The sequence below is a fragment of the Carcharhinus amblyrhynchos genome, unplaced genomic scaffold, assembly GCF_965287045.1.
Source record: "Carcharhinus amblyrhynchos unplaced genomic scaffold, sCarAmb.v2.hapA chromosome_201, whole genome shotgun sequence".
In the NCBI taxonomy this organism is placed as follows: domain Eukaryota; kingdom Metazoa; phylum Chordata; class Chondrichthyes; order Carcharhiniformes; family Carcharhinidae; genus Carcharhinus; species Carcharhinus amblyrhynchos.
In genome coordinates, this window is record NW_027649941.1 from 167,501 (window position 1) to 175,000 (window position 7,500).

General features: G+C 62.7%; 1 non-coding gene across 1 annotated transcript; it reads right to left on the reverse strand.

The window, feature by feature from the left end:
• Positions 1-785: 785 nt before the first annotated feature.
• On the reverse strand, positions 786-939 carry LOC145338863 (5.8S ribosomal RNA). Its single transcript, XR_013885913.1, has one exon. It is a non-coding gene; the product is annotated as a 5.8S ribosomal RNA (ribosomal RNA).
• Positions 940-7,500: the final 6,561 nt, after the last annotated feature.

The window sequence follows — 7,500 nt, forward strand, 5'->3', positions numbered from 1 at the left end:
GCCGAGTCGGCTGCAACAGTTCAGAAACCCCGTTCAGTCCAGCTGAACGCAGGTGCAGGCAGGCACACCGCCCGGGAAACACAAGGGCAGGAGAGGGTGGGGCTGCGGAGTGTGGAAGGAGACCAGGCTCCAGCGCAACACAAGCAACGTCCCTAACCGCCACGGAGTCCTAAGAGGCGAGACACTGCAAGCACCCACGGGCACTTCGAGCACCCGGGGAATGAAAGGCACAACCAGACAACAGCACGGATCCAGGCATGAAGCCTCACACACGCGTCAAGCTGCACGTCCTCCACCAGACGGCACTGAACACAGCCAGGGGGCCAACCACCTTCAGGCAAACCAGCAAGGACCGCAACCAGGCAAAGTCAGAGGACCACCAGCAGACAGTCGCTCCACTTCTCTTTCTCACACACTCTTTAGTGCCGGAGCACCCGAACCGTTCCAACACTGCGGATCCTTCCCGTGGAGGAGGATGCCACAAATCGACAAGAGATTCGACCCTGGCCCAAGCCGAAGGGAAGGCACACACGGTCCCCGGCAGCGTGGCAGTCACGTTCTCTTTCCGACAACCCGATGACAGCCGTGCCGGCGACCCCGAGGAGGCTGGGCCAGTGAGGGAGCGGGCGGTGCCTACGTGTGAACGTCGGCACCCAGAGGTCGATCTCTCCGACGCGGATTGCTCTGAGTCTGCACTTAGGGGGACAGAGAGGACGGCGCCTCTGCGACACCCCAGCCGCGCTCGACGCCGCCCGGAGGCCAGCGAAGTGCGATTGATTGACAAGCGACCCTCAGACAGACGTAGCCCCGGGAGGAACCCGGGGCCGCAAAGTGCGTTCAAAGTGTCGATGATCAATGTGTCCTGCAATTCACATTAGTTCTCGCAGCTAGCTGCGTTCTTCATCGACGCACGAGCCGAGTGATCCACCGCTAAGCGTTGTATCGGGTTTCGGTTCGGACAGCGTGACAGGTCACCGTTCGGTGACTGACAGCCTTTGTCCGTCCCTGGACCGCGCAAAACGCTCCCCCGCCAACGTGACGGTAGAGAGCCCCATCCTGGCGCGTCCCATGGCGAGTGCCCAGAGACACTCGCCCTCGAGCGATAATCAAACGGATATGGAGTTTCAACATAATGGTAGGCGCTCGAAGGCAAACGTGGACGGTGTCGAGTGACGGGCCGAAACACGTCAAACGGCCTCCACGCCCGCAACGACCAGTGGCAGAGTACACTGGTGTCACGTAACGGCTTGGTCTCAAGAGTCCAGGAGATGCCGCAGCAGACCGAGTCGGGTGCAAGCCGTGGAGCACAGCACTGTTGCTATGGGCGCATGCCGACCCCGCACGCCCCAACCTCAGCGGATTGGGGAAGGGGGAAGCGGCAGGACGACCACAGCGTGCTGAGCACGGACAGGCACCAGCTCGCGAATGCTGACGACACTCGCACACGACCGCAGGAGATCGCACCGCTGACGACAACGAGTCTTTAAACCTCGCACCCACCCTCGACTCACGGGAGCCGGTCAGGTGGTGAGCATGAAGTAGGTACCTACCCAATTAAATAACCAAAGCGGCCGCATGGACGGAGACAAACTGGCCCCTGACTACACCAGAACCTCTCCGCGGAATCACGCAGTGGCGTTCCCTGTCCGTCGTCAAGCCGCCAGACGCAGAAGCCGCAGCTATTCGGGAGCACAGCGTCAAATGCTGAATGGCGGTGGCAAGCTCATCACACGTCAGCCCGCAAAAGCCGTGCATCAGGCATGAGGAGGACGGTCCCAGCAACAGGCACGCAGGGACGGCCGTGGAACACGGTGGGGCAGCCCAGAGAAGCTCACACACCCCGCCTGCCTGGCTGAGGGAGAGTGCAGACGCCAAAGGATCACACACGGCTAGAGGGGGGCTAGGCAGACATCCAGCGTAGGCGTGGCCCCGTCGGCGGAACGGTCTGCTGCTGGCTCCGAGGCACCTGAACGTGCAGCTAGAACGGTGAGGAGTGGACCGGTCAACAGAAGGGGTGTGAGTGCGTGGCTGTCACCACCACCATCTCCCACCGCGTGTCTGCCCCTGTCATCCAAACCGCCGAGCAGCATGCACGGAAAGGATACCGTCGTAACCAAACAGGCAAGGCCGGACCTTAGTGACGAATACTGTGAGCCCCATCCTCGCAGACGCTGGCAAAGACACCCCCACGGAGGGGAGAGCGCCGTGTGAACACCAGTGGCGAAGCACTTCCAGCAGCGAAGGCATCGCGTACGTGCGTTGCAACCTGGTACTGCCGCCGTGCAAAACGACCGTGTGCTTGCCCCTCGGCGCTGACGCCCGGGCACCAGCTTGAAACCGAGAAGGACCGAGATCGACTTTGCCCTGCACCGGCTGATCGTTCAAAGACGTGTGTGACCAGGCCTTTTCGAACGAACAGAGCAACAATACCGAACCCCACCCGCGTGGGTTGAGCATCAGCCTGCGTAAGGGACGAGCAGCCCCGGGGACGACCCACCCCGTCAGGCTCTCCTGCCTGGCCCCTCAGCAGGCTTCACCCCGTCCGGCATTGTGAGATGAGACCGCCTTTGCCCGCCGCCGGGCAATAACCGACAAGGAATGTGGGGTCTCAAAACTATCGGGGCGCTCGAGGGCAGAGAGTGCCGGCGTGTGGGTGTAGGGCCGGAGCCCGACACACGCCGTCACGCCCCGCAACAGCCAGAGGCAGAGTACTCTGGTGTCACCGTCGGTCGGTGGCCTAGAGAGTCAGGACCAGGCGGCAGCAGACTTTTGAGTCGGGTGCAAGCCGTGCAGCAGCACGGACAGGCACGAGCTCGCGAATGCTGAGGACACTGGTACAAGACCGCAGGAGACCGGACCGACCTACGGACAACGAGTCTTTAAACCTCGCACCCACCCTCGACCCGCGGGAGCCGGTGAGGTGGTGAGCATGAAGTAGGTACCCCTCAAATACCCTGAAGAGAGAACGGACATAGAGCGACCAAAGCTTCACCACGGTGGGAGACAAACTGGCCCCTGACTGCACCAGAACCTCTCCCTGCGGATCACAGTGGCCGTTCGCCGTGGTCCCGTCGACAAGCCTCCAGACAAGCACCCGAGCGCCGCAGCCGCTCTCTTCCTTACAAACTGCGGTCGTAATGCTGAATGGCGGTGGCAAGGTCAACACACGTCAGCCCGCAAAAGCCGTGCATCAGGCATGAGGAGGACGGTCCCAGCAACAGGCACGCAGGGACGGTCGTGGAACACGGTGGGGCAGCCCAGAGAAGCTCACACACCCCGCCTGCCTGGCTGAGGATGGGTGCAGACGCCAAAGGATCACACACGGCTAGAGGGGCTAGGCAGACGTCCAGCGTAGGCGTGGCCCCGTCGGCGGAACGGTCTGCTGCTGGCTCCGAGGCACCTGAACGTGCAGCTAGAACGGTGAGGAGTGGACCGGTCAACAGAACGGGTGTGAGTGCGTGGCTGTCACCACCACCATCTCCCACCGCGTGTCTGCCCCTGTCATCCAAACCGCCGAGCAGCATGCACGGAAAGGATACCGTCGTAACACAACAGGCAAGGCCGGACCTTAGTGACGAAAACTGTGAGCCCCATCCTCGCAGACGCTGGCAAAGACACCCCCACGGAGGGGAGAACGCCGTGTGAACACCAGTGGCGAAGCACTTCCAGCAGCGAAGGCGTCGCGTACGTGCGTGGCAACCCGGAACTGCCGCCGTGCAAAACGACCGTGTGCTTGCCCCTCGGCGCTGGAGCCCCAGGCAACAGCTTGAAACCGAGAGGGACCGAGATCGACTTTGCCCTGCCGCGGCTGATCGTGCCGAGACGTGCCTGACCAGGCCCGTTCGACGGGTACGGCGAAAGTGTCGGATCCCACCCGCGTGGGATGTGCATCAGCCTTGGTAAGGGACGAGCAGCCCCGGGGACGACCCTCCCCGTCAAGCTCTCCTGCCTGGTCCCCTACCAGGAGTCCACCGGCCTGGCATTTAAGAGATGAGACCGCCTTTGCCCGCCGCCGGGCAATAACCGACAAGGAATGTGGGGTCTCAAAACTATCGGGGCGCTCGAGGGCAGAGAGTGCCGGCGTGTGGGTGTAGGGCCGGAGCCCGACACACGCCGTCACGCCCCGCAACAGCCAGAGGCAGAGTACTCTGGTGTCACCGTCGGTCGGTGGCCTAGAGAGTCAGGACCAGGCGGCAGCAGACTTTTGAGTCGGGTGCAAGCCGTGCAGCAGCACGGACAGGCACGAGCTCGCGAATGCTGAGGACACTGGTACAAGACCGCAGGAGACCGGACCGACCTACGGACAACGAGTCTTTAAACCTCGCACCCACCCTCGACTCGCGGGAGCCGGTGAGGTGGTGAGCATGAAGTAGGTACCCCTCAAATACCCTGAAGAGAGAACGGACATAGAGCGACCAAAGCTTCACCGCGGTGGGAGACAAACTGGCCCCTGACTGCACCAGAACCTCTCCCTGCGGATCACAGTGGCCGTTCGCCGTGGTCCCGTCGACAAGCCTCCAGACAAGCACCCGAGCGCCGCAGCCTCTCTCTTCCTTACAAACTGCGGTCGTAATGCTGAATGGCGGTGGCAAGGTCAACACACGTCAAGCCCGCAAAAGCCGTGCATCAGGCATGAGGAGGACGGTCCCAGCAACAGGCACGCAGGGACGGTCGTGGAACACGGTGGGGCAGCCCAGAGAAGCTCACACACCCCGCCTGCCTGGCTGAGGATGGGTGCAGACGCCAAAGGATCACACACGGCTAGAGGGGCTAGGCAGACGTCCAGCGTAGGCGTGGCCCCGTCGGCGGAACGGTCTGCTGCTGGCTCCGAGGCACCTGAACGTGCAGCTAGAACGGTGAGGAGTGGACCGGTCAACAGAAGGGGTGTGAGTGCGTGGCTGTCACCACCACCATCTCCCACCGCGTGTCTGCCCCTGTCATCCAAACCGCCGAGCAGCATGCACGGAAAGGATACCATCGTAACCAAACAGGCAAGGCCGGACCTTAGTGACGAAAACTGTGAGCCCCATCCTCGCAGACGCTGGCAAAGACACCCCCACGGAGGGGAGAGCGCCGTGTGAACACCAGTGGCGAAGCACTTCCAGCAACGAAGGCATCGCGTACGTGCGTGGCAACCTGGAACTGCCGCCGTGCAAAACGACCGTGTGCTTGCCCCTCGGCGCTGGAGCCCCAGGCAACAGCTTGAAACCGAGAGGGACCGAGATCGACTTTGCCCTGCCGCGGCTGATCGTGCCGAGACGTGCCTGACCAGGCCCGTTCGACGGGTACGGCGAAAGTGTCGGATCCCACCCGCGTGGGATGTGCATCAGCCTTGGTAAGGGACGAGCAGCCCCGGGGACGACCCTCCCCATCAAGCTCTCCTGCCTGGTCCCCTACCAGGCGTCCACCGGCCTGGCATTTAAGAGATGAGACCGCCTTTGCCCGCCGCCGGGCAATAACCGACAAGCAATGTGGGGTCTCAAAACTATCGGGGCGCTCGAGGGCAGAGAGTGCCGGCGTGTGGGTGTAGGGCCGGAGCCCGACACACGCCGTCACGCCCCGCAACAGCCAGAGGCAGAGTACTCTGGTGTCACCGTCGGTCGGTGGCCTAGAGAGTCAGGACCAGGCGGCAGCAGACTTTTGAGTCGGGTGCAAGCCGTGCAGCAGCACGGACAGGCACGAGCTCGCGAATGCTGAGGACACTGGTACAAGACCGCAGGAGACCGGACCAACCTACGGACAACGAGTCTTTAAACCTCGCACCCACCCTCGACCCGCGGGAGCCGGTGAGGTGGTGAGCATGAAGTAGGTACCCCTCAAATACCCTGAAGAGAGAACGGACATAGAGCGACCAAAGCTTCACCACGGTGGGAGACAAACTGGCCCCTGACTGCACCAGAACCTCTCCCTGCGGATCACAGTGGCCGTTCGCCGTGGTCCCGTCGACAAGCCTCCAGACAAGCACCCGAGCGCCGCAGCCTCTCTCTTCCTTACAAACTGCGGTCGTAATGCTGAATGGCGGTGGCAAGGTCAACACACGTCAAGCCCGCAAAAGCCGTGCATCAGGCATGAGGAGGACGGTCCCAGCAACAGGCACGCAGGGACGGTCGTGGAACACGGTGGGGCAGCCCAGAGAAGCTCACACACCCCGCCTGCCTGGCTGAGGATGGGTGCAGACGCCAAAGGATCACACACGGCTAGAGGGGCTAGGCAGACGTCCAGCGTAGGCGTGGCCCCGTCGGCGGAACGGTCTGCTGCTGGCTCCGAGGCACCTGAACGTGCAGCTAGAACGGTGAGGAGTGGACCGGTCAACAGAAGGGGTGTGAGTGCGTGGCTGTCACCACCACCATCTCCCACCGCGTGTCTGCCCCTGTCATCCAAACCGCCGAGCAGCATGCACGGAAAGGATACCATCGTAACCAAACAGGCAAGGCCGGACCTTAGTGACGAAAACTGTGAGCCCCATCCTCGCAGACGCTGGCAAAGACACCCCCACGGAGGGGAGAGCGCCGTGTGAACACCAGTGGCGAAGCACTTCCAGCAACGAAGGCATCGCGTACGTGCGTGGCAACCTGGAACTGCCGCCGTGCAAAACGACCGTGTGCTTGCCCCTCGGCGCTGGAGCCCCAGGCAACAGCTTGAAACCGAGAGGGACCGAGATCGACTTTGCCCTGCCGCGGCTGATCGTGCCGAGACGTGCCTGACCAGGCCCGTTCGACGGGTACGGCGAAAGTGTCGGATCCCACCCGCGTGGGATGTGCATCAGCCTTGGTAAGGGACGAGCAGCCCCGGGGACGACCCTCCCCGTCAAGCTCTCCTGCCTGGTCCCCTACCAGGCGTCCACCGGCCTTGGTTTTTCGAGACCGCCTTTGCCCGCCGCCGGGCAATAACCGACAAGAATGTGGGGTCTCCACTCGCACTGGGCGCCCGAGGGCAGCGAGTGCCAGCGTGTTTCCGAAGGGCCGGAGCCCGACACACGCCAGTCACACGCCACAACAGCCAGAGGCAGAGTTCTCTGGAGTCTCCGGTGTCACGAAGTGGCATAGAGGGTCGAGACCAGTGCAACAGCAGACTTCTGAGTCGGGTGCAAGCCGTGCAGCAGCACGGGACAGGCACGAGCTCACGAATGCTGAGGTCACCGCTGCAAGACCACAGGACACCACCGACAGGCGGACAACGAGTCTTTAAACCTCGCACCCACCCTCGACTCGCGGGAGCCGGTGAGGTGGTGAGCATGAAGTAGGTACCCTTAACATCAGTATTAGGTGACACAAACCGGCCAAAGCTTCACCGCGGTGGGAGACAAAATGGCCCCTGACTACACCAGAACATCTCCCTGCGGGTCACACAGTGGCGGCACGCTTACTCACGGCGGCACCGCTCCAAGGAAAGCACCCGAACCCGCAGCAGCGTTGGACTGCGGACGTAATGTTCGCAAGGAGGGGGCAAAGCCACCGTCGTACCCCGCATGAGGCCGAGCACCAGGCGTGAGGAGGACGG